This window comes from Eumetopias jubatus, unplaced genomic scaffold (genome assembly GCF_037043125.1).
Source record: "Eumetopias jubatus isolate StellerSeaLion01/CBP00866 unplaced genomic scaffold, mEumJub1_p1.0 scaffold_14, whole genome shotgun sequence".
In the NCBI taxonomy this organism is placed as follows: Eukaryota; Metazoa; Chordata; class Mammalia; order Carnivora; family Otariidae; genus Eumetopias; species Eumetopias jubatus.
In genome coordinates, this window is record NW_028274820.1 from 101,725,479 (window position 1) to 101,751,540 (window position 26,062).

At 47.8% G+C, this 26,062-nt stretch overlaps 3 non-coding genes and 1 pseudogene across 3 annotated transcripts; 1 reads left to right on the plus strand and 3 right to left on the minus strand.

Annotated features, from left to right (window-relative positions):
* The first annotated feature begins 3,102 nt into the window (after nucleotides 1-3,102).
* Nucleotides 3,103-3,276, plus strand: LOC114211796 (U1 spliceosomal RNA; annotated as a pseudogene).
* A 2,886-nt stretch (nucleotides 3,277-6,162) lies between these two features.
* Nucleotides 6,163-6,234, minus strand: TRNAC-GCA (transfer RNA cysteine (anticodon GCA)). The gene has a single exon. It is a non-coding gene; the product is annotated as a tRNA-Cys (tRNA).
* Nucleotides 6,235-7,797: 1,563 nt separating this feature from the next.
* On the minus strand, nucleotides 7,798-7,869 carry TRNAC-GCA (transfer RNA cysteine (anticodon GCA)). Its single transcript has one exon. It is a non-coding gene; the product is annotated as a tRNA-Cys (tRNA).
* Nucleotides 7,870-19,362: 11,493 nt separating this feature from the next.
* Nucleotides 19,363-19,434, minus strand: TRNAC-GCA (transfer RNA cysteine (anticodon GCA)). The gene has a single exon. It is a non-coding gene; the product is annotated as a tRNA-Cys (tRNA).
* Between the last annotated feature and the right edge of the window lie 6,628 nt (nucleotides 19,435-26,062).

Consider the following 26,062-nt stretch of genomic DNA (forward strand, 5'->3'; position numbering starts at 1 on the left):
CAGAATTCTGGGCCCACCTAGAGTAGGGACATGGGTAAAACCAACTCTGGCTTTGGGCTAGGACCCTGAGGAGGAAGGGTGAACTGAACAAAAACAGTCCCTGGAAGAATTTGTGGCTGGCCTTTGTGACATCTGGATGGCCCAGAAAACTCAAGCTTTGAAATTATATTAAGATATCCTGACTGCTAGAGCCACTCAGGTACCTGGAAAAAGCAAATGAAGGATACTATCATCTCCACCTGGCTCCAGATTAGTTCTACAAATACATTTTTTAATACAGTGTTCAATATATAGTCAAGAATAACTATGTACACAATGAGGCAAAAACCACCAATGAAAATCAATAGAAACAACAGACCACAGAACTAAACACAGGGACTTTTTGTATTAGAACTGCCAGAAACAAACAGTAAAAAAAACAATGCTTGCTGTTTTCAAGAAGATAAGAGACAAGCTTGAAAATTTCAGTAGGAAGCTGGAAAGCATAAGAAGTAACTAAGAAGATGTGAAAAGAGAACAAAGAAATTTTGTATCTAAAAATCAATAACTAAAGGGCACCTGGGTGGCTCAGTTGGTTAAGCGACTGCCTCCAGCTCAGGTCATGATCCTGGAGTCCCGGGATCGAGTCCCGCATCGGGCTCCCTGCTCGGCAGGGAGTCTGCTTCTCCCTCTGACCCTCCCCCTCTCATGTGCTCTCTCTCATTCTCTCTGTCTTTCAAATAAATAAATAAAAAATCTTTGAAAAAAAATAAAAATAAAAATCAATAACTAAAATTAAAAATTCAATGAGTATGTCCGTGTTATAGTCAGTGAATGGTTTCAGCCAAAGAGAAAATCGGTGAATTAGAACATTGGGATGAAAAAACATCCGTTATAAAGCATGCAGACAAAAGCATGGCAAACAGAATAGAGCATAACAAATCTAGAGGATGCAGTGAGAAGGTCTAGTGTACATTTAAATGGACTCCTGGAAGAGAAAATGAGAGAATGAAGTAGAGGCAATATTTGAGGAGACAAAGGCTGAGACTATTTTGCAACTTAGGAAAGACATTAATGCTGACATTCAAGAACCCCAGTGAATCTCAAACATAAGAAACAAAATTAAATCCATACCCAGAGTTACTGTAGTAAAATTGCAGAAAATCACAGACCAGAAACTCAAAAACATCGTAAAAAGAAGACACATTATTTTCAATGAGTTCCAATGAGATTGACAACTGAGTTTTCTAGAGTAACAGTGAAAACCAGAAGGCAGTGGAATTGCATCTACTGAAATACTGTTAACACAAAATTCTGTACTCAGGTAAAATATTCTTCAGGAGTGAAGGTAAAGACAATTTCAGACAAATAAAAACTGAAATTACTCATCCATAGCATGCATGCATCAAGGGAATTCTAAAAGGTATATTCTACACAGCAGGGAAATGATTTGGATGGAAGGACAGGTGTAGTAAGGAAGACAGAGGCCAAGAAATAGTAAATATCTGAATAAATTTAAGTGAACATTGACTGTATGAAAAATAACAATAATGAGGTTAACACAACTTATGGAATAATGTAAAAGATAAAAACCGCATATAAGTTGGGAGGAAAGTAAGTGCAGTTAAGGGTATTCTAAGGGGCGCCTGGGTGGCTCAGTTGTTAAGCGTCTGCCTTCGGCTCAGGTCATGGTCCCAGGGTCCTGGGATCGGGCCGCGCATCGGCCCCCGCATCGGGCCCCGCATCGGGCTCCCTGCTCAGCAGGAAACCTGCTTCTCCCTCCCCCAGCCCCCCCCCCCCGCTTGTGCTTCCTCTCTCACTGTGTCTCTGTCAAATAAATAAAATCTTTTTTAAGATTTTATTTATTTGACAGAGAGAGAATGAGAGATAGCCCGAGAGTCGGAGGGAGAAGCAGACTCCCTGCTGAGCAGGGAGCTCGATCCTGGGACTCCAGGATCATGACCTGAGCTGGAGGCAGTCGTTTAACCAACTGAGCCACCCAGGCGCCCCTAAATAAAATCTTTAAAAAAAAAAAGTATTTTAAGATGCTGGGGCACCTGGGTGGCTCAGTCTGTTAAGCCTCGGGTCGTGATCCCAGGGTCTTGGGATCAAGCCCCACATTGGGCTCCCTGCTCAGTGGGGAGCCTGCTTCTCCCTCTGCCTGCCGCTCCCCCTGCTTGTGCTTGCTCTTCCCCACACCGTGTCAAATAAATAAATAAAATCTTTAAAAAATTGTAAACAAAAAAATTTTTTAAAAAGTATTCTAAGATGCTTGTATTACCTGTGCAGAAGATAAATCCATTGGTTAGCCACAGACTTTGAGAAATAACTATGCATATGGAGTGTCTAGCATAATCACTAAAATAGAAGAAATAGCATTTATATTTTTCAAACCAGTAGGCAAAAATAATAGCATTATAAAAATCTCAGCCAACACACAAAAAAAGGGGGGGAGAGAGAAAAACATAAATAAGCACTATAAATTGAAAGCATAAAATGAGGTAGACTTGAATACAAATACATCAGCAATTACATTAAAAGTAAATAAATTAAATGCCCCAGTTTAAAAGACAAAGATTATCATACTGGGGTTAAAACCAACCAACTATATTCTATTTACAAAAAAATTATCTAAAATTTGGGATACAGAAAGATTGAAAAGTAAAAGGATGAAAAAATAAATGACTGGCAACACATTAACAAAAAGAAAGCAGGTGTAGCTTACAATCAGACAAAATAGTCTTTAAAACATGAAATATTACTAGAGATAAAAAGATAAATTATTAATAACCAAAGGCTGAATTTAACAGGAAGATGTAAAAATTCCTGATTTTTATGCTTCTAGTAATATAGCTTCAAAATATGTAAGGCAAAAACTTGACAGAATAACAAAGAGAAATAAACAGAATTAGAGTGGAAAATTTTTATAAACCTTTCTCATTAATTAACAGAAGGGGACAAAAACATTATGAATAATTAAAAATTTTTAGTTTCTTTCTCCCCTAGCTTTATTGAGATATAATTGACAAATAGAATTGTAATATACTTAAAGTGTACGATGTATGATATGATTTACATATACATTGTGAAATGATTACCAAAATCAAGTCAATTAACACACCCATACTTACATGGCAGGGGAGATACCATGATCATGAAGGTGGTTTTTCCAGGGTGAGGCTCATTCATTGCAATCCGATGTGCTGACCCCTGTGATTTCCCCAAATGTGGGAAACTCGATTGCATAATTTGTGGTAGAGGGGACTGAAAAAAAAAATTAACACACCATCACCCCACATAGTTACTTGTGTGTGTGTGTGTGTGTGTGTATGTGTGTGTGTGTTTAAGATCTACTCTCATAGCAACTTTCAAGTTTACAATACAGTATTATTAACTACAATGTCCATGATATACATTAGATCTCTGGAACTTATTCACCTTATAACTGAGTTTCTACCCTTTGACCAACATCCCCCCATTTCTTCCACCCGTCAGCCCCTGGCAATGACCAATCCACTCTCTGTTTCTGGGTTTGACTTAAAAAAATTTTTTTTTCACAAAAAGTGATACCATACAGCATTTACCCTTTTTTTGGGCGGGGGGGTGGTCAATGGCTTATTTTGCTTAATACAATGCCCTCCAGTTTCATCTATGTTGTTACCGATGGCAGGACTTCCTTCTTTCTAATGTCTGAATAACATTCCACTGTGTGTGTGTGTGTGTGTGTTTGTGTGTGTGTGACATTTTCTTTATCCAATACAAGATGAATGGATAAAGAAAATCAGCATTTAGAGAAATACTTGTAGCTTTGAGCAATATGTTAGAAAAGAATAGAAATAAACTAAAAATCCATCTCAAGAAGTTAGAAAAACTGGATAAAAGAACATTATGAGAGAAGAAAGAAAAGAGCAGAAATTAATGAAATAGAAAACAAACACACAATAGACAGGACTAACAAAGCCAAAAGTTGGTTTTTTAAAAGATTGACTAAGCTTTCATGAAACTGATAAGAAAAATAAACAGAAACAAATAAACATATCAAAAAGTAGAAAGCAAAACTGCAGATTCTCTAGATTTTAAAATAATGATTATTTAACATTATGAAAAACAATATACAAAAAATTTAAAAATCTAACAAACATGAACAAGGAACTTAAACTGTGTGGCAGGCATGATTTTATGTACTTTAAAGATGTTAATTTAATTTTCATAACATCTCCACAAATAAGGCATTATCACTGTGCTCATTTCTATAATCATGCCCTTTTCATATATGGCAAAACTGAGGCTAAGGGAGTTAATCAATTTCACCAAGTCCACTCAGAGCCCAGAATTTGAACCCACGTATTATGTGTTAAGCGTCCAAAGACTTTGCTACTATGCTGTGCTGAAATTGAGCAAGAACTTAAAAAATACTACAACTTGATAAAGCTGACACAAGAAAAAAATAGAGAAGCTGAATAGTCCTCTAAGTTTTAAGTAGTTACTTTATTCAAACTGTTATTTGAAACTTTTTCACAAAAAAATTCAGGTAAGATGGTTTTACTGGTGAGTTTTGTCTCATCCTTAAATAAGCAGTAACTATACAAAAATAACTATTTTTACATAAAAATCTAAGAATAGAAAAGATATATACATTCTATAACTCCTTTTACGAGATTAGCACAATCTTGCTACCAAAACCCAAAAAGGACGGTATAAAGAATGCATCGACCAATCTCACTCATAAACATAGGTACAAAAAATTAAATTATTATCTAACAGAATTGACAAATATATATATATATCTGATATATATATATATATAGGATAGGACTTCATGATTAAGTTGGATTTATATCTGGAATCCAAAGTATGTTAAATTTTACAAAAAGCAGTAAGTGTAATTCACCATGTAAATGGACTAAAAGAGGAAAAATCATATGATTATCTCAATCGATGCAAAAAGAGGGTTTGATAAAATTTCACATCCATGATAAAATTTTTTTTTGCAAACTAGAAATTGAAGAAAAATTCCTTAATTTGATAAAGATCACTTAGAAAAAGTATAGTTCATGATATGTACTTAATGGTAAAAGGTTGAGAGCTTTTCATTTGAAATCAGAATGAGTCAAGATATCTACTATTAACACCCTTATTCAACATTACACTTGAGGGCCTAATCGGTACAATAAGGTAGGAAAAAGAAACATCTTAAGGACTGGAACAAGGGAAATAAAACTTGCAAATTACTTAGACGGTATGAACATATACGTAAGAAATCGAAAAGAATCAACAAAGAAATTATTAGAATTAATGAATGTTTAGCAAGACTGCCAGCATATACCCTGCATTCTTTTATCCCCTTTTGCCTGGCCAAATCACAACTTTTGAAATGATACCCTAGAAATTTCTGCTTTCAAATCTTAAAATTCTAATGTTAATCAATATTTTTATCCTCCTCACAAATTACATAAAGATACTTTAACTCTTATCACTCCGTTCCTTGTATGTTATTGTGAACCAGTATTTTAGTTTTATCTTTTTAAGAAAACTTTATAAATTATACATTAGCATTATGTTATATGGTCAATGATTTTTTTAGATTTATTTACATATCTTATATTTTCTTTGTTCAACATTCCTTTTTTTGTCTCAGATCTCCCATTTTGGGATCACTTTTCTTTTCTCTAAAGTATATATTTAAAATTTGCTTTAGTGAGAGTCTGTTGGCAGTAAACTCTCTCAGCTTTTGTCTGTTCTTGAAGAATAGTTTGGCTGGGAATAGAATTCAAAGCTGACTGTGATTTCCTCTCAACATATGGAATGTGTTATTGTACTGCTTTCTGGCTTCCTTTGCAACTGTTGGTAAGTCATACAGCAGTTGAAATATTGTCCTTTTATAGATGATCTCAGATTTCCTTCTGGCTACCTTCAAAGGACAGAGTCCTCACCCTCAGCCAGGAGACCAAGTATGCACTGGCGAGTGCAGGGACCAGGTGAGGGGAGTGGGGGGAGATCAGAGGAGGGGACAAACACATCACCTGAGCAGAGCTGCCTGCTTGGGTGTGATCTCTGCTTCTTCACCCTTTGCAAGAAAACTCAGAAACCAGATTCAGCAGAAGGAGAGGAAATTGGAACTTCTTTACCACCACCACCACCACCACCACCACCACCACCACCACCACCAGTGGCTAAAATGCCAGGGGGAACCCAGATTTGAACTGGGGACCTCTTGATCTGCAGTCAAATGCTCTACCCCTGAGCTATACCCCCTGCTATACTGGTGAGATCCAATTAATACCCTTTCACTGTGCAGCCACACCCAGAACTCCCGCCCCTTCAGCTCGGAGGCTGAGTTGCAGGACCTGCTTTACTGCTAACTCATTGCCCTGCTTTAGAAGAAGTGGCCCCAGGTTGCTTTCTCCCCCAGCTGGGCAACTTCTCCATCTTCAGGTCCTGTGCGAGAGCAGCAACTTGGGAAGCCTTCCCTGACAGCTGCAAGGATCTGTCGTAACATCTGTATTGTGGTTTTTGTGCTGAGCACCTGAAAACAGACCCAGAATGCGCACCACTTAAAGGGTAGAAGACACACGGACTGGAGGTGGTTCGGAGCCCTCCACACAATGCTACACCCTCGGATGCAGCCAGAGCCCTCTCTCATCGCCTCAGCTCTCCACGTAGTCAACCCTTAAACTGCTGGGTGAGATGAGCCACCTGAAGAAATGACTGTCCCTAGGCTCCAAGTCCCCCTTTCTGGGCTCTGCCCTGCGATGCTGGCTCTGAGACTCTGTAAACCACGCTTATCCTTTGCCAGGTGGCTTCCCGGTTGGTCCCCGTAGGGCTCTGGGAGGGAGACGGGAAGGTGGGAGCCAGACCAGGCACCTGTTCCGCCTGCGGTGGTTCCTGTCGGGGTCACCTAGCAGCCACAGCCCGTCGCAGGAGCAGCCGTGATTGCCCCCTGCAGTTTGGTGCTCGCAGGACCTGCCTTGCCACGACTCTTGGGGGACACCAGTGCCTCCTTAGGGATCTGAGGCCAGGATCCGCAGAGAACCCCCCACGCCCGTGAGATTTCCCAAGTTCCTCCTCCTCTGTTTGTTCCCCGGCCCCCCGGAGCCTGAGCGCTTCTGACAGCTACTACCTCCGTGATACTCAGTCCCTCCTTTCCGTCTATCAGTTCTCCACGGTCTGGTTGTTATGGGTCGGAGCTCCAAAAAGATCCGCTGAAATCTTTCCCTTGGTACCGCAGGATGCGGCCTTACTTGGATGGGGTCATGGGGGAGACAGCTAGCTGGGGTGAGGTCACGGTGGAGAGGGTCGGGGCACAGCATGACCGGGTCCTGGTAGGAAGAGGAGAGACACACACAGGGAGATGACAGCCAGGGAGGAGCCTCCTCTTCAGAGAGGGTGTGCCCTGCCCACCCCTTGATTTCTGACTCTGGGCCCCAGAGCGGTGCCCCAATACAATTCTGTTGTGTTAAGCACCCAGCTTGTGGTACTTTGTTACAGCTGCTTTAGGAAACTGATGCACTCGTTAACGATTATTTATATTAAATTCTCTGTTAAAATAACGGAGGCGGCTTTTGCCTCTGGACAGGACCCTGGGTGATACTGAAGTTGGGACCACTGCGGGTCTGGGGAAGCAGACCCCCAAAGAGGACGTCTGGGATGGATTCGGTCTTGTCGCTGTCCTCAGGCAGTGCCGAGTCCGTGGAATGACCAGGAGTGTGCTGGTTCGTCGGCTCAAGCCAGCCTCGTCCAGTCCGGGGAACTAGAGGGCAGTGGCTATACAATTCAAGTTTGTCATTTCAGGTGAAGGAGGAAAAAGCAGGTTTTTGAAGGGGGCACCTGGACTTGAACCAGGGACCTCTTGATCTGCAGTCAAATGCTCTACCACTGAGCTATACCCCCTCCTGTTGAGGAAAGTGTGTAACTAATAAACTTACAGTTCCACACACAGGCTGCTCTTTCGGACTCGGTACGGAACTGCTAGGTCCGGGCAACTATAAACGCGCCCTCTCATACCCCAACTATCCTCCTTTTCCAAAAAAGCACCACCCCTTCTCGGCATCAGCTTGGAAGATCCCTGAAGTTTCCATCTGAGACCACGAAGTCTGTACCTGGCGTGGTATTCCGGCAGAAAGTGAAGACCCGGGGTAAGGTGCTGCTCACTGAACTAGAATGTTCATTGCCAGCTTCTCAATGTTAGTCCTGCACGAATTTACCTTTTGATATAAGCGAATTGATCCTTTCTAGTTTGTGATTTGGCGGCTGTGTCTGGATGGTGTCGGGATGGTGCCTTGAGTGTTTGGGACAGATGTGGTGCATGTGCTGGCTTCTGGTGGAAACAGACTGGCCCCAGTGCTGGGTGGTGGCGGTGGGTGCGGGTGTTTCTTCAGCACGCCGGGTCTGCAGCTTGGCTCGGGGCATTTCCTAGAAAGCTTGCCTGAGTCTACTCTCCTCCTCCTCCTTCCTGGTGCGATAGATATTTGTAATAAACGTTTGAGGCTCCATCTGGCTTCCGTGGCTGGACCCGAGGGCTCTGACTGCCACAGCGAGCTAAATCCTGAAGTGCCTTATGTTCCACGCTGCTAACAAATGCATCTCCAAGGGGGATGAAGTCGAGCAAAGCTTTTCCAACGGTCTGCAGCAAAGGATGAGCTTTATTTTTATTTTCCAAAATTCTGTCACGGCTCAATAGCAGTGCATCAGACTTGCAGACTTTGAGGCCCACCGCCCGCCCCCAGCACCAGAGCTGGCTAACGTCAGATTGTTGTAGAATTCCTAAGCATTGACAGAGAGCTCATGGACGACACTTTGAACGGCACCAGGCTCGTGCTTGCTTTCACAACGTATATACTGAAGGGCACCAGGCTCGAGGACATGCTGACCATGAACTCCTCCGGAATAGAGGGATGACTTCACTACTCTGTTAAGATAGTCATGCAAGCCCTCTGTAGAACTACCTTTTCCAACCAACAGGCGCGTCATACTCCACCAGTCAGAAACTGCATTCAGCTGCAGAACGCAGAAATGAGAGTGCTGTTGTGCAGGGGGTGGGGTGGGGGTGGGGGCAGACTCGCTCACTACTGTACTGTGCATTTCTAGTGGGAAAGACAGGAAGTTCCTGGGGGAGCTTACAGGCAAGGAAGCAGCCAAATGCACATGGCCCCTGAGCTTTCTTTACTCCACAGAGAGGTGGGCTTGGACCAGGTGGAGCTGGGTGCCCCACAAAACGTGCACCCGTAGAAGGATCTTTCCTTGCACTGCTATACATTGTCACAGGGGGAGCTAGGAAGACCTCAGGAACACCCAGTTGACTGTAACAGTGGGAGTTTCCTGGTCAAGTAAGTAGCCTTCTTAGAAATGCTCCTTCTAGTGAGTAACTCAGACCTACTGAGCTAGGTCCTTGATACTTCATAGTTGATGGGGAAAGGGCATGAGCCTTCTGACTCATCTTGATTTGTGCTGTAAACACATTTCCTTTGTGGTGTAAACGAGCTAGATATACACGCCTTTCTTTTGCAAAGGGTGGGTGGTGATGAGCAGACCAGGACTGGCATGGCCACTCCAGGGTGTCTTTAGGGACACAAGTTCCTTTTAGCTCTCTGGTCAGCCTTTCTTGAAATGTGGATCCCATCCTCAAGGTTGACCCATGGTCCAAGGTGGCACCTGGTACTCCAACCATCACATCTGTGCTCCAAGTAGGAAGCAGGAGTAATGGCCAAAAAAGGGACATGTCGTATTTGTCCTTCTCTGAAGTTTTCCCAGAAGTCTTGTCCAATGACTGCATCTTATCCCTCTTTGCCTCCCCTAGCCAAAGAGAGGCCAGGAAATGTGGTCTTTTGGGTGGACATAACTGCTCTATAAAATCAGGGTTCTGTAACTAAGGAAGAGGGAAGAATGTATATTGGGTAGTTAACTGGTGAGCTCTGCCCCCTCCACACACACATGCACACATGCACACACACACTCACACGCACACACACACACATTCACATGTATACATATGTGTGTGTTGCACAGTTTCTACTCTTTTTTTTTTTTTGTAAAGGGGGTAAAATGTGGCCAATATCTAGGGTCACTATAATGCATAACGGCAGGGTACTATGTAACTGGTGGAGTTGTATAATACACAACCTGTGCCTCCGTACCTGGCTGCCCTGTCAATAACCATCTCTCCAGTGTTCCATCTATAAAGACCTATCATATGAATGCCTGCTGTTTTTCAGAGCTAATGAAATATTTCACTCCGTTGATAAATAGGCAGGTTTCTACTCCTGTTTGATTACCAGGAAGCTCAGAGATGAGTTTTATTTTCAGCAATAGTAGCTTCTCCTAACCTGGGCTCTCAGGGATGATTATTTACCTCCTCTCTGAATGTTCAGTCCTTGCCTTTTTTCCCCCTTTCAATTTAAAAAATTGTGGTAAACAATACAGAACATAAAATGTATCGCCTTAACCATGTTTAAGTGTACAATTCAGCAGCATTACGTATACTCAGTGGCTGTGCAACCATCCCCACCCTCTGTCTCCTGACCTGTTTCATCTTCCCAAACTGTCCCTGTCCATCCAGAACTGCCCGTCCCCCTGCCCCCAGCCCCTGACATCCCCCCTTCTGCTTTCTGTCGCCATGATTTTGACAACCTCATATAGTCAGCCCTGTTTATACTTGTTTGATCGGTTGGACTTTTATGTATCTTTTATTGCGAGCTGCCTTGGATTCAATTTGTTTTTGAAGCAAGCTTGGTATAAACAAATAAAATCAGGATGGTAATAATTAGGCACAAGGGAAACACTGAGAAAGCCTAGGGCAGGTTTCCTCTATCCCTTCAGGACATGAGTATGGCTGAGGTAAACATGACACACTCAGTCTTCACTACTTGTTGGAAAGCTAGATTCCAGGAGGCTGGGCCTAGGGGGTAGCAAGGAGCTGTCCTCCCACTGGAGGGAAAGGGCCTCCACATAGAGGCACTGGGATTTGAACTGGGGACCTGTTGGTCTACAGCCAAATGCTCTACCCCTGAGCTATACCCCCACCTCCCTCTGTCCTTTTAAATAAGATACTTCCGTAATTCCAGTCTTTGCCAAGCTGTGCTCCCACGGTGGGCCTCCTGGGGAGCTGCCCGAGCGCCTTCTCTGAGCACGCAGCTCCACACCTGTCAGAAGCTGCTCTCCATCTCCCGCCTGCGCACCTATGTCCGCGTGAACACCCCTCTTCCCAGGTGATGCCGGTGATGATGATGCCGGTAGTGATTACCGGGTACCGGAGGGATCCTACCCATTCCCTCCACATCTAGGATGCTTGCTTTCTTTTTCTGCCTCTCCTGCTCTGTTTTGCTTTCCTTTCCCAGGGACTAAGACCTGGGACTGATCAGAGGCTTTTTCAGGGCTCACCCCAGGGGAGGCCCCCGGCCTCCCAGCCTCTGGCCGCCGGCAGGAAGAGAAAGCTGCAGCCCCAAACTGTGGGGGGCGGGGAGCGGGCAAGGACCAGCCCAGGTGTCGGCAGGCGGGAGGGCCCGGGGTTTGGGCACCGGGCGCTTGCTCTCAAAGAGCCCCTGCTCGGCGGTGATGCATTTCTAATAGTGAGCCATCATCGCATTTCTGTTGAATCTTTCTTGGTTATGTTGTCCTGTACTATTGGATAGAACTTTCTGCTCTTGTATTGAGATGATTCTGAAGTGAGATTGGCCTTCCCTGGTAGAGGAGGATGGTTCCCTGCTCGAGGGTCTACTAGTAGCTGCTCCCTGTGCTAGAACCTCCAAACAAGCTCTCGGGTGCCTCTGTACAGGATGTAGGCAGTCAAGCTCCCAAGACTCCAGACGCATGCAGATGAGGTGCGGTGCGCGGCGGTCTGCCTTTCTTTAAAAAAAGAAAAGAAAAGAAAAGAAAAGACAGTCAAGAGTGTTGGAAAGTGGATGATTTTTTTCCAGGATTATGAACAACACTTCGATGAAACACAAGCACACGTGTTGCCCACTTCTCATGATTTCCCTACGATTGCTTCCTCAAAGTGAAATGTCAGGCTCAGGACATGGCTCGGTGACGTGGCCCTCCCGGCGGCTGTCACGCGTCCCCCCCCACCCCTGTGGTCCTCCCAGGTCTCAACACAGACTCTGGCCCTCAGCAGGGTGCTAACAGTCTGCTTCGGAATGGGGTCTGCTAATCCCCAACTGGCACAACCTCAGTGTGGTCGCCCCGGTATGGAGCTCGGCTCCCAGGCCCACACGCCAGACCCCCGAATCCGAAGAGGCCCCCTGATCTGACCCGGCTCTCAACACCTCCCCAGCCCACCTCTCAATACAGATCCAGGAAGCCAGAACGCCCTCCAGGTTCCCCGGGAAACCAAATTAGCTGTCAGAAGGTTGCTTAGTGAGGCTGCAATCAGAGCAAATGGAATCGAATGTTCTTGAGGGTTTTCTGCTCAGGCCACAGAAGTTGTTCATGAATTATTCCCATTCCAAAGTACTGTCCCTTGTCTGGAGGCCAGAATACTCACACCCACCAGAGTGGGCATCTCAGTGTGTCCTTGGCTGCCCCTACTAGGTGGCTGAGTCTTGTCACCCCATGTCCTGAACGCATGTACCCCTTCCCTGCCTCGTGTCTCCACTCTCCGACCTGGTAAGTGTGTTTGAGTCTTGGTTCACAAACGGAGGGCTAGAGGATACGTCACTTCATTTTTCTACAAAACAGCTTGATGTCTCTTTTGTGTCCAATCCTGCTGAATGACAGAAATTGAATGACTCAACTCTGGGTTCCCCCACAACTTCCCCTGTGCTGTGCCTAAGTTCTGAAGGAGTTTCGGAGTACCTCAGCTGTCGGGGCGGGTGGGCGTCTGGTCTGCCACCTCGTCTTGACCCCATTGTGAGCACTGGAACCTTCTGATCCCATGCTGGTCCTGTCTGCATCTTCTGCTTGGCTCCCTGGTACTTGCCACCATGCCCATGTGGCCCTTCCTTGCTGGGACGGAGTTGGCTGCAGGTGCCAGTCTGTATGGTCTGAATCCCCCAGCGTCCAGATGGCTGGAACGTGAAAGCTGAGCATTGACAGTTTGCATCTACAGGCTCATCCCTTCCCCCTGGTATTAAGGACGCAAGCTCTCCCTGGCTGGCTGGCTGGGGGGCGGGGGCTGGGGTGGGATAGGAGCCAGAGGGGCAGGAAATCTTAGTTACCATCTCCACTCTGACCGGCCACACCTGAACTGCAGGAAGACTCGGCTGCCCGTCTCCCCTCCACTGACCCCAGGACCCTCCATCCTTACAAGACAGCTCTTGCGGGGGCCTTCCTGCGACTCAGCGTTGAACGCTTTCTGTGAATTGTCACCTTGGGTCTTCAAGTCCACCCCTGAGCTGGGCATGATTATTATCCCCAAGTTGCAGATGAAGAAACTAAGGCTTAGAGAAATTCAGGAGCCCAGACAGTCTAACTCTGGGACTAAAGCTTGTGGACCATGTTGCAAGTTCTAACACAGAGTGAATCGGGTCTCTGCGTGGCAGGACTAGACGAAACACCAGCCAGGTCCTTACTGTGTGCTTTGTCTTCTGAAATATTTGGGACATAACAGCGCATCGCCCGATACTGTAGGCTGTTAGGCTATGATGCAATTAATGAAGTCACAGCTCCCTTTTACCGATATTCCCGTCTCAAGAAGTCCCTTTGAGTGCACCTGCTCAAAAACACATCTCTCGGGGGCACTTCTGCTGATGGCCAATCCCATCGGTTGCGTGCTGATTCTAGATTCATGTTCACCGGGCAATATTATCTTCACGTTTTAGGGGTATCACCAGCCCACGTATAAACCAAAGTGGGAGTGTCCTAGGAGCTGGAGGGAAGCACTACCCCCCCCACCCCCCAAACCTCTGGGCGAGTTGAGTCATTTCGCCAATCCCTGAGGTGAGAGCCGAGCTGGCTGGAGGAGCACCAAGCAGCTAGAACTCATTGCCCCCATCCATCCACTCGTGACCTCACCCTGTGTTGCTGGTGATGCTCCTGATGCCGCCAATGAGCCTGAAACCATAGTGACTGGTTCTATGAGCATGCTTTTTTGATTCTCCTTGCTCTTCAGTGAAGTTGCCTTAGAAGTCAGCCTTTCTCCATGGTGCGAAGGGGAATAAAGAGAGTTGCTGTCCTCACACACCGACGCACAGCTGATTAATGTAAGATACAAACTGTCATCAGAACCAGAAAACGAAAATAGTATTTTTTTTAAATTGGGGAGCATAATTTCCTTCTGTTATACTTAAAAATACTTATCTATGGGAAAGGGATTTTTAATTTTTTTATTATGGAAAATCTCAAATATATACAAAAGTAGTGGCATCCATCATTCAGTTATTGGTCAGGGTTCTCCACAGAGACAGAGACACAGAAGCAACAGAGGGGATGGTGGTGGAGGGAGAGAGGGGTTTATGATAAGGAATTGGTTCCTGTGACCTTGGAGGCTGAGATGTCCCATGATCGCGCATCTGCAAACTACAGACCCAGGAAGGCTGGTGATGTGGTTCTTGTCCAAGCCTCCCGTCCTGAGAACCGGAGAGCTGCTGATGTAACTTCTAGTCTGGGGCAGGAGAAGCCAATGTCCCAGCTCAGATAGGGAGAGAGCGATTTGCCCCATCTCTGCCTTTTCCTTCTATTCAGGCCCCCAGCAGATCGGATGATGCCCATCGGCATTGGGAGGGCAATTGGCTTCACTTAGGTTTTACTGATCCAAATGCTAATCTCATCTGGAAATACCTCACGAGCACACCCCAAAATAATGTTTATCTAAATATCTATAACCCTGTGATCAGTCAAGTTGACATGTAAAATTAACCATCATATTTTCAACATGGCCAAGCTCATTAGAGATAGAGGCTTGATCAGAGTTCAACCTTTGGCAAGAAGATGTCACTGGAAGGACTGTGTACTTCCTCTGGATAAGGATGCTCCTCATGTCTGCTTGTTGCTCTTTTTGTGGAATCGGGACTAAGTGGTGTGTTGACGGGTTGTTAACCTTGTCAGTTTCCCCATCAAACATTTATCTCATGGCTTTAGCAGGCATTGGTGATACTTGCTTACATCTCTTATGTCATTAGGAGCTGCAAATGGTTTTATTCAAATCCTCTACCTCATTAGCTCAAATTCTTTCATAAGGAAAGATATCCTTTACCAGCTATTTGGTTCTCTTGGAATATAGTTAATAGCAAAGGTATAGAACAAATGCTTGATTCTTTCCTTTTATTTATGAATTTTCAGAATAATGAATCGATGCCTTAGCAACCTCCAGATTTGACCAGTGAAAGCTTTAAAAATATATACATATCCTTATGGATTAATGGATTTTTAAATGCATGTTTTCTGTGTTTCAGTCAATTACACTGATTTTTCTTTTTGATCTTCAAATAGTCTCACCTTTGGCACTTGTTTAATTTGGCTCCTATGTCCACTTACCATGCTTCTACTTGTCTTTGAGAATTTCTGTGTGGGTGAGTGTGAGGGTGTGTGTTTGCACAAGCAAAATGAGATTGCCAGGCTGGGTGGGCTGCCTTTAGTAGGCATCAAGCCCCATCACACAGATGGACTTGTATTTGTCTGCAAGGTGGAGGAAGGTGGACCTCGCTGGGTAAGGGTTGGCCGGAGCCTCCGGAGCATGATGGGAAGGACAGGTAGAGAACACAGAGTCTTGGGAGAGAACTCCAGCAGAACCGGGGAGCGCCAGGGGCTCAGGCCTTAGCGGGGGGAGCCCCACAGAGCTGCTTGCCTGGAAGAGGCCGGAGCCGACCTGGCTGAGGATGGGCCTCGGTGCAGATTGTCCACACTGGGGATTCTGGCAAAACACAGCGGAAACGGGGAGGACATTCAAACAGACCCATGCTGGATTCCCCACCAGTCTGGGTGGGTGAGACCTTATATGATTTACTTATTTATTTGTTTGTTTGTTTGTTTGTTTATTTTAGATTTTATTTATTTGAGAGAGAGAGTGAATGAGAGAGAGGGAGCATGAGAGGGAAGAGGGTCAGAGGGAGAAGCCGACTTCCCGCTGAGCAGGGAGCCTGATGTGGGACTCGATCCCGGGACTCCAGGACCATGATGACCTGAGCCAAAGGCAGTCGCTTAACCAACTGAGCCACCCAAGCGCCCTATATGATTTATTTTTAAATTGTATATTTTATTTTAAAAAGATAAACACTGAACTCGCAGAATTCATGTGATACAGTGTTTAAAAGGTACAAAAAATACGCTGTTGGAAGCAACTGTCGCTCAGGAGGTGAATGGATAAACTGTGGCGCATTCAGACAACGGTATATTATTCAGCGCCGAAAAGAAATGAGCTCACGAGCCAGGAAAAGACGTGGAGAAAACTTAAATGCCTATTACTAAGTGAAGAAGCCAATCTGAAAAGGCTGCATACTGTATGGCTTCCCGAGAAAGGCAAAACTATGGAGACGGTCAAAAGTTCAGTGGTCGCCAGGGGTTTTGGGAGTGAGAAGAGAGATCGACAGGCAGAGGACAGAGGATTTTTAGCGGGGGGTGGAGGTACTCTGCATGATACTGTAATCATTAATGCATGTCATTGTACATTTGTCCCAACCCACGGGTGATTGTGATGTGCATCACGGTCGCAGACGTACCGCGCTGGTGGGGGGTGTTCATAGTGGGGGCGGCTGGGGGTGGGTGGAACGCAGGGGTATATGGGAAATTCCTGTACCCTCCTCACAATTTTGCTGCGAACCTAAAACTAAAAAAATAAAATGTTTTTTAAAAAAAGATTTTGTTTATTTATTTGAGAGCAAGAGAGAGAGCGAGCGAGCACGAGTAGGGTGAGGGGCGAGGGAGAAGCTGGCCGTCTGCCGAGCCGGGGGCCGGATGTGGGGCTGGATCCCGGGACTCCAGGATCATGGCCTGAGCCGAAGGCAGACACTTAACTGACTGAGCCACCCGTGCGCCCCTAAAATTTTTTTAATTTAAAGATTTTATTTATTTGAGAGAGAGAGAGAGACAGAGACAGAGAGCATGAGCAGGGAGGAGGGACAGAGAGAATGGGAGAAGCAGGTTGCCCGCCGAGTAAGGAGTCCCGGGGGGGGGGGGGGGCTCCATCCCAGGACCCTGGGATCATGACCTAAGCCAAAGGCAGACACTTAACCAAGTAAGCCACCCAGGTGCCCCCTAAAAAAATAAAATCTTAAGAATAAGTAAATAGATTTAAAGAATAAAATGTGAAAAAGGTACGCCGTCAAAATTCTCCCTCTTCCTCATCTGACAAGCTTCCCTCTTCTGGTGCTTGGAGGAAAGCCAGATTAACAGTTTCTTTTACGATCTTCCAGTCTGTACATGTCGCTAATGCATAGGCTCCCTTGGACTTCATTAATAAACACAAATGGAAGCATAACCTACACACTGCATTGCACTTGCTTTTTCATGTAATCTAATAAAAATAATGACATTACTTGCCCGCAGCCATTTCTCTCTATAAGAAGAGAACTCACCCCTTCCTAGTCCTATGAGAAGGGCAACCCCAGAGTCAGAGACTCAAAAGTCCCTGCATGCATGCCGTGCCGTGAGCAAGACTGCAGCCGGTTGGAGGGAACTGTCGGGTAATTACAGGGGACTTCTGGATTTGAACCAGGGACCTTGCGATCTGCAGCCAAGTGCTCTAACTTCTGAGCTACACTCCCTGCCTGGGCAAACAGATCTTCTCATTTTGGTAGCTACACCCAAGACACCTGGGAGAACTAGACTTAATGTTTATCGAAACACTTCTAATGTGCTAGAGAAACTATTCTAAGAGAGAGATATATATAGAATATAGATACATATATATGGATATGATTTAAAAACCATCTTGGCGGTATTATCACCACCACCACCATCACCATCCTCGTCAAGGATGGCACTGACACAGGGGATTAAAGCAACTTGTCCCAAAGTACAGAGTAAGTGACAGAATGAGAGCTAGCCACCACTTTGCTCATATGTCATACTCATTTGAAGAGCTTTGTCTTTAAGTATTTTGGTGGAAATATTTGTCATAAATACTACGTGGAAGAAATGTGCTTTGAGTGGAATGCAAAAGACAATGCCTATGAAAATCTTGTGACCAAAATACATATTGCAATACAAAAAAAAATCAGCACTAAGAATACTCTTTAATTAGCACATTTTGCTCTGAGCACATTTTGCTCCAGTCACCTCAGCACCTGTATCAGAGCATTTTCACTAAATATATTATGGGCTACGGAGCAAATTGAAGGTGGCTGTCCGGGGACCTGGAAATCCATGGGTTTCCTGCACCTTCCCAGAGCCACCTGCCTACCGTGGTCTCTTTCCTGTAATTGGGGGAGCAGCCCACCACACTGTGGGGAGCAAAAGGAGCCTCTCTGTACCCTGACCTGCATACCCACCTACCCCCTCGAAACTGCTAGAAACCAGTGAGAAACCGCTCAGGAGGGTCCACCATCTACAGGTGGCTGGTCCAGATGGACAGGAGCTTTAGGAGGAAAGTGCACACCAGATTTCAAAGAGTCCAGAAGTCCCACAAAACATAAAATATCTCATTTATAACTGTTTATATTGATTACATGTTGAAATGATAATGTTTTGGATCTATTGCACTAAAATACGGAAATCAGTTTCACCAATTACTTTTTACTGTCCCACCTTTGTTGAGATATAATTGACATTTCACATTGTATTAGTTTAAGGTGTACGACACAATAATGCAATATTTGTATATACTGTGAAATGAGCGCACAAGTCTAGGTAACATCCATCGCCTCATAGAGTTATATATTTTTTCCCTGGTGATGAGAACTTTTAAGACGTACTCTCTTAAAGATTGATGGATTGATTGATTGATTGATTTGTCAGAGAGAGAGAGCACAAGCCAGGGGAGTGGGAGAGGGAGAAGCAGGCTTCCCGCCGAGCAGGGAGCCCGATGCGGGGCTCGATCCCAGGACCCTGGGACCATGACCTGAGCCGAAGGCAGTCGCTTCACCGACTGAGCCACCCAGGCGCCCCAAGATGCACTCTCTTAGAGGCAGCCGGGGTGCTGAGTTGGTCGGGCCCTTGGCTCAGGTCATATCTCCTGTGGTGAGATCAGCTCCAGTGCAGAGTCCGCTTGGGATTCTCTCTATCCCTCGGCCCCTTCCCCTACTTTCTCTCTCTCTCTCTCTAAATAAATAAATAAATAAAATCTTTTTAAAAGTCTACTTTCTTAACAACTTTCCAAATACATATCACAGTAATGTTAGCTATTGCCACCACACTGTACCTTACATCCCAGGACTTAATTATAACTGGATATCGTACCTTGACACTCTTCACCACCCCCCCCTTTTTTTTTTAACTTTATTTAATGTGGTTAGCTTGCATGTAATTTCTGGGCTGGCAAGGCTGACCTCTTGGGATAAAACACACAGTGCATGCAGGGGGCACCCGGATTTGAACCGGGGACCTCTTGATCTGCAGTCAAATGCTCTACCCCTGAGCTATACCCCCAGGCATATGAGCTTTCTCTCATGCACACTCTTCTACCCACACAGCCGCAACCGGTCTTGCTGGCCTCTGCAGCCTCCACGGCCTTTCCACCTCCAGCTTCCTTCCTTTCTGGCCTTTCTGCTCTGAAGGCCAGCTCGCTGTCTTCCCTGGACTTAGGTGGATCGATGGGTCAGGCGCCCACAGCCGGAGGCAGCAGAGGTTCAGGGACCCTCTCCTTATCTAGGCACCGAAACCCAGGTCTCCTGGAGCCCCTCTCCACGCCCCGCGCGGGGTCTGAGAGCACGGGCCACCTGTTTTTTTTCCATCTAGCATCTTCCCTCATCTGCCCCCCTGGGGTCCTTTCTCCCTTTGGCCCTCTTCCTCCTCCCGCCCATTCCCTGGTGTCACTCAGGGCCTTCTGCTCCGCTCTCCTCCCCTAGCCGCCAAGACCTCGTGGGCCCTTACTAAATCAAGTATTGTCTTCCCCCAAGTTAACTCCTGGCCTGCACTGTGAATGGGAGACCAGGCCCAGTAAATAAAGTGGAATAGGTGACCCACGCTCCGAGAACCGTGAAAATAACAGGAGCAACACTGGAGGGCTCTTGGAGGGCTCGTCCTGGTAAATAAGAAGACATCTACTAAAGCACATGACTGAAAACAGCCTAAGGACAGACAGAACACCTGAATCCCAGACCTGGGGAACCACTATGGTAGAGCCACAGTGTAATAAAATAATCACAAATGTTTATCCAGCCGTCATTATGTTCGGGACAATTCCACAGGGGCTGTGATTGTTACCCCCATTTTGCAGATGAGGAAACTGAGGTGCCCACATCTTACATAAGTAATCCAACGTGCAATGATTAGTAAGTGGGCTTGGAAACCCAAGAGGTCTAGCTCGCCCACATACCTCACCACCGGGTTGTACTGCCTGATAGCAACCGCGGGCCTAAATGCACAGGGAAAGGAAAGGCCATTTATGTAAATTATGCTGGGAGAATTCAGTTGACCATTTGGGAAAAATTATTAAAGTAGCAACTAAGCTTCTCTTTGTGTATCAAAGTCAAGTCCAGGTGGATTAAAGCATGACGTATAGGGCGCCTGGGTGGCTCAGTCCTTAAGCATCTGCCTTCGGCTCGGGTCATGATCCCATGGTCCTGGGATTGAGCCCCACATCCAGCCCCGCATCGGGCTCTCCCTGCTCAGCGGGAAGGCTGCTTCTCCCTCTCCCGCTCCCCCTGCTTGTATTCCCTCTCTCGCTGTCTCTCTCTGTCAAATAAATAAATAAAATCTTTAAAAAAAGCATGATGTATAAATAAATAAAAGTAAACGAGTATAAATGAATATCTAACTGATTTAGGAACAGCAAGGAAAGCATTCCCGTGGAAGAAATCACAACAGAAAATAGCAATAGATTTGGCTAATAAGCATTAAAAGTTTAGGTAGGTGGACAAAATCAAAAGGTTAATAGCAACTTGGGAAAATATTCTCATCATTTATGATAGACAAAATATTACAAATTAATATCCTTCACATGTAAAGAGCCCACATACAATGACACAGGTCATCAAGGATGTGTTTGGTCTCAATAAATCAGGATAAACCTTAGTAAAACCAAAGAATTACTAATTAAAACATTATAATATTTTACATCTATCAAATTAGAAAAAAAATTTTCTACAATAAAATGTATTACTTTCAAAATCAGAAAAAACAATAATATTACAAATTTAAGAATATTTCCTCCTAGGGGCTCCTGGTCGCTCAGTTGGTTAAGTGTCCAATTCCTGATTTTGGCTCAGGTCGTGATCTCAGGGTCCTGGGATCAAGCCCCATGTCGGGCTCTGTGCTGGGTGAGGAGCCTGCTTAGGATTCTCTCTTTCTCTCTGCAACCCCCCCCCCGCCCCCCAAGCACGTGTGCTCTCTCTCTCTCTCAAAACAAAAACAAAACTATTCCCTTCTAGTAATCATAAGCAATACAATTTCCTATTGACATAATTAATAAGTAATCGCTTTAAGATCAAAAGAATCAATGGAATACTAATTTGGGAAATATGCATTATAATTAAGGTTTGTAGGAATAGTTTCTTCCATTTTGAAGATGAGGACACAGCCTCAGAAAGTTTCCAAAAGACTCAATTTCAAGACCTCCTGGGTCCAAGTCCGTGGCTATTTCCATGATACCACACTTCTTCCATCCGTTTTTGGTAACGGTCGGGTAACTGGAAGAACTTGAGGGTGGAGTCACTGGGGGTCTCTAAGACTTACCACCTCAGCCGCCATCTTGCCCCCCTGCGTGTTAGGAGGTGTGTCAACCTAAGATATTAATAATGGCTTGGATATGTTGGGTGTTTAGTATGCGAGGCACTGCTCATACCTCTTCCCATTGAATCCTCCCAAGGACACTTTGAGGTGGGTACAATTATTATCTCCTGTGAAGTAGCTAAGATGACCCCGATTCTGTAGATGAAGAAATAGAATACTAGAGGGTTTTAAATAACTTTCAGTCACGCAATGAACGCTTAGTAAGCACCCACTCCGTTCCAGGTTCCAGTTCTAGCACTGAGCGAGGCCTCAGCAGTGAACAAGGCAAACAAGGTCTCTGCCCTCGAGGAACCTATGTTCTGAGAGGTGTGGGGTGACAGACAAGAACGCAAAGGAAGCAGATCATTGCAGAGACGGAAAGCACGAGAGGAACATGGAGCGGGGTGATGGAAGATGACGGGGGCGAAGTGGGGTGCTCAGGGAAGTGACAATTCGAGCCCAAGTCTGCATGATAAGCCGGTGGGTCAGATGTGGACGCAGAACATTCCCGGCTGTGGGTACAGACCTGCCGGGGCTCTGAGGCAGGGACGAGCTCGGCAGGACAGAGGAGTGTGACCAGCGCCCGTGTGGCTGCAGCAAAGGGATGGTGTGGCACAGGGGTTCAAATAGAGGGCAGCGAGGCAGGGCAGGGTCAGACGGTGGGTTTTATTTCTCGTGCCACCGAGGAAAGGGCGGAGCCTCGGCTGAATGCAGACTGTCGCTGCCCATGTACCGCGGCCACCGCCTCTGACACCCTCCTCCTGGGCTCTCTGCAGTGGACTCAACCCAGGGCCTGCCGTGTCAGGCCGGTCCCATTGCAACAGGCGTCCCGTGTCAGTCTGTAAGTCCCCTTGGCCACGAAATTTAGGTCTGTTATTGTTCATTCAGTCCATCTGGCTCCCGTCCTCGTGGGGCAATTGTCTAGTGGAGGAGGCACACCCGTCCCTCAGGAGACACACTTCACTCAGGTACTCCTCGAGTGGTGATTGTGATGATGGCCCTGAGCCAGTACATGGGGCGGGGTGACCCTAGTCTGTGGGGCTCCGGAGGGCTTCTCCGAGGCAGTGGCATCTCCATCACACCTTGCAGGAGAAAGGGAAGCTAGGCGGAGACGAGCCGTCCAGGAGGACCCCGTGCAGTTCGGGTGGAGGCCTGAGCCAGAAGAGCAGAGAAGGCCAGGATGCCCGAGTCAGGGGAGACAGCCTCCTGTGGGTTGAAGGGTGTCCCCCCAAATTCATGTGCTCCCAGGAACCTCAGAATGTGACATTATTTAGAAATACGGCCATTGCAGGGGCGCCTGGGTGACTCAGTCCGTTGGGCGTCTGCCTTCCGCTCAGGTCATGATCTCAGGGGCCTGGGACCCAGCCCCACGTCGGGCTCCCTGCTCAGCGGGGAGCCTGCTTCTCCCTCTCCCTCTGCCTCTCCCTGTGCTCGTTCTCTCTCCCTCTCTCAAATAAATACATAAAATCTTTAAAAGAAAAAGAAATATGGTCATTGCAGATACAATTAGTTAAATTAAGATGATAAATTAGTTAAATTAAGCTCATACTGGATTAGGGTGGGTCCTTAATCTAAGCCAACTGTTGTCTTTATAAAAGGAGAGACCCCCAGATAGAGACACACACAAGGAAGATGCCATGTGATCAGAGAGGCAGACACTGGAGTGAGGCAGACATGGGAGTGAAGCGTTTATAAGCCAAGGGATGCCAAGGATTGCTGGCAGCCGCCAGAAGCTGGAAGTGAGGAACAGATTGCCCCTCAACTTCTGGGGTGTAAAGCCACCCAGTTTGCGGTACTTTGTTACGGCAACTCTGGGAAACGTACACAGGCCAGCGGAGGGCTGCAGAGCTAGGCAGGGCCTGGTGGGCCCCGTTGGGACTCTGGCTTTTAGCCTAAGAGCAATGGCGAACCACGGCTCTGAGGGTGACAAGTAAAAGAAGACCACGGTCAAATCTCATTTTCAGAGGATCCCTCCAGGCGCTCAAGGTCTCAAAGCATCCAAATCCATCAAGAGTCGGGAATCGGGCCCCGCAAGGACCCAGCCACGGCTCCAAAGCCCTGCCGGGTCACACGGAACCACACACGCTGTTCCTCAAATGCCAGGCGATTGTTCACCTCCCTCCCCGCCCCCGCAGGAGCCGGCCTTCCCCGTTCCCAGCCCGGCCGGCCGGCAGGTACCCCATCTCCCGATCTGCTTCCCGCAGACAAGCATGAGCTGGTGGGCATTCCGGTAAAAGGTGTGGCCGTACGCATCAAAAGCCTTAAGAAAAGAAAAAAAAAAAGTCCATACCCTTTGACAGGGCAATTCTGCCGCCTGGAAATAACTAGACCAATATTTGAACATGTATGAAAGAACAAACAAGAAGTCCGGCCCCTCGTCCGGGCGCTTCTCGAGGGCCACCTGCGCGTGGTGCAGACGTCGGCCTCCAGCCTCCCCGAGTCGAGCCTGCGGAGAGCGCGCAAAGCAAGTGCGGCCCGCGAGAGCGGCCCTGCTGCCTGCAGCTCGGGGGCCGGCCCTCGGCCCGCCGCGCCCTGCGACTCCCCTCCCGCGCGCCCCTCCAGCGGCTGCGGGCCTCCGGGGCGGGGTCGGTGCCTGCGCCCCCGCCGCGCGGCGAACCCCGAGGCCTCGCCTTTGTGTTCGCGCCCGGATCTGCACAAAGAACGGGCCCCACGAAGCTCGGGGAACGGGGCCGGGCAGGCGGGGCGCGCGAGGAGACGAGCACACCGGAAAGGGCCGGCCCCAGGCGGCGGAGGCCGCGGCCGCGGCCCCGGGACGCCCCGGAGGGAGAGACCCCGGGCTTCCGAGGACGGCCCCCTGGTGGGCGCGTGGCTGCCGCCCGCGCCACCACCGAGAGGCCCGCGTTCCTAGAGCGGCCGCGGGCGGCCAGGTGCGCGCCGCGGCCTCCGGGCTCCCGGCTCCGGGCTCCCGCCGGCAGGGGGCAGCACGGCCGCGACCGCGACCGCCCCACGTGGCGGGGGCGCGGGCAGCGAGGCCGAGGGCCCGGGCCGACCCGGGGGCGCTGGGCGCTGGGCGCCTCCCGCGGCCGGGCGGGCGGCAGGTCCGGCCGAGAAATTTTAAAAATTCAAGTTATTAAATTTTAAATGTACAAAACGCAAATATACATGTATTTAAAATAAATCTATAGAGATAATTTTTTTTTTTTAATAAAAAACTGGCTTTCCGGCAGCTCCATCAGCTCGCAGCATGCTTGCCGCGCCGGTCCCCGTTTCCCAGGGGCGCGCTCGGGCCCGGCCTGCCGGCGAGTCGAGGAGCGCTGGGGCGGGAAGGGCCGAAGCGGAGGCCGGCGCGGGGAGCGGGCGCGCGGCGCGGCGCGGGTCGGGCCGCGGGGCCGGGGCGCGGGGGGGCCGTCTCGGCCGTGCGGGGGCTGAGCGTGCGGCCGCCGAGAGCAGGACGGCGCCGCGGAGCCGGTCGACTGGAAGCCGGAGAGCCTCGGCGGCGCCGCGGGCCTGTGCAAACAGACGGGCGACAAGGACAGCTCGCAGCCGGCCGCGGAAGGGCGGGAGGGCTTCCCGGCTGCCAGGCAGATGCCAACGGCCCCATCTCCCCGCGGCCCAGCTCCGCGCGGGCCCTTGGGCTCAGGAGGGAGGAGGGTGACCCTCCCCCGGAGGCGGGGGCAGCCCGGAAGATTCCTGTCGTTGCCCTGGGCACCCCGCGACGGCGGTGGGAGGATTGGGCAGTGACCCGGGGGCTCTACCTAATATCGAGGCTGAAATATCGGAAGGAATGATAAAATATGTATCTTTGAAAGGTTTTGGCTTAGCTTTAATTAAGAAAATAGTCTGCGTCCCAACGGGGCAGAGACGGGGCGGGGGCGGGGGGTGGTTTACCTGTGTTCCTTCCTGCACAGAGTCACCCGTGGCTCCTTCACCCCATCACTTAACATGCATTGAGTCCCTCGCTTGCCTCAGCCCGGGGCGCTCAGGGAGCCCAGGGGAGCCCCGAGGAGCCGGGGGATCCTCCAGGCTGCCCGCAGCCATGTTGTGTGGCCGAGGGTCCTGCAGGCGCCACTTGCACCTGGATCTCCTCTTGTCGTCCCAGTGTAGGCTGTTGCTGTAAAAATAACTTTGGGGATCCTTGCAGTTTCTGACAGGGCTTTTCTGGCCATCTGTGCTATTCCCGCCCCGCCCCCCCCCCGCCTCCCAGAGATTCTTGGAGAGTGTCACCTCCCTAAATTTCACCATGACTCGCCACTGTCTGATGAGAACATCTGCCCAGTGATGGAGAGGTTATAGAGAGTAGAAATGCATATACCCCCTAAAAGAAGAAAGAAACTTAAGAACCCCTCTGTTCTATCAGAGAACTAAGTAAGCGTGCGACGAGTTG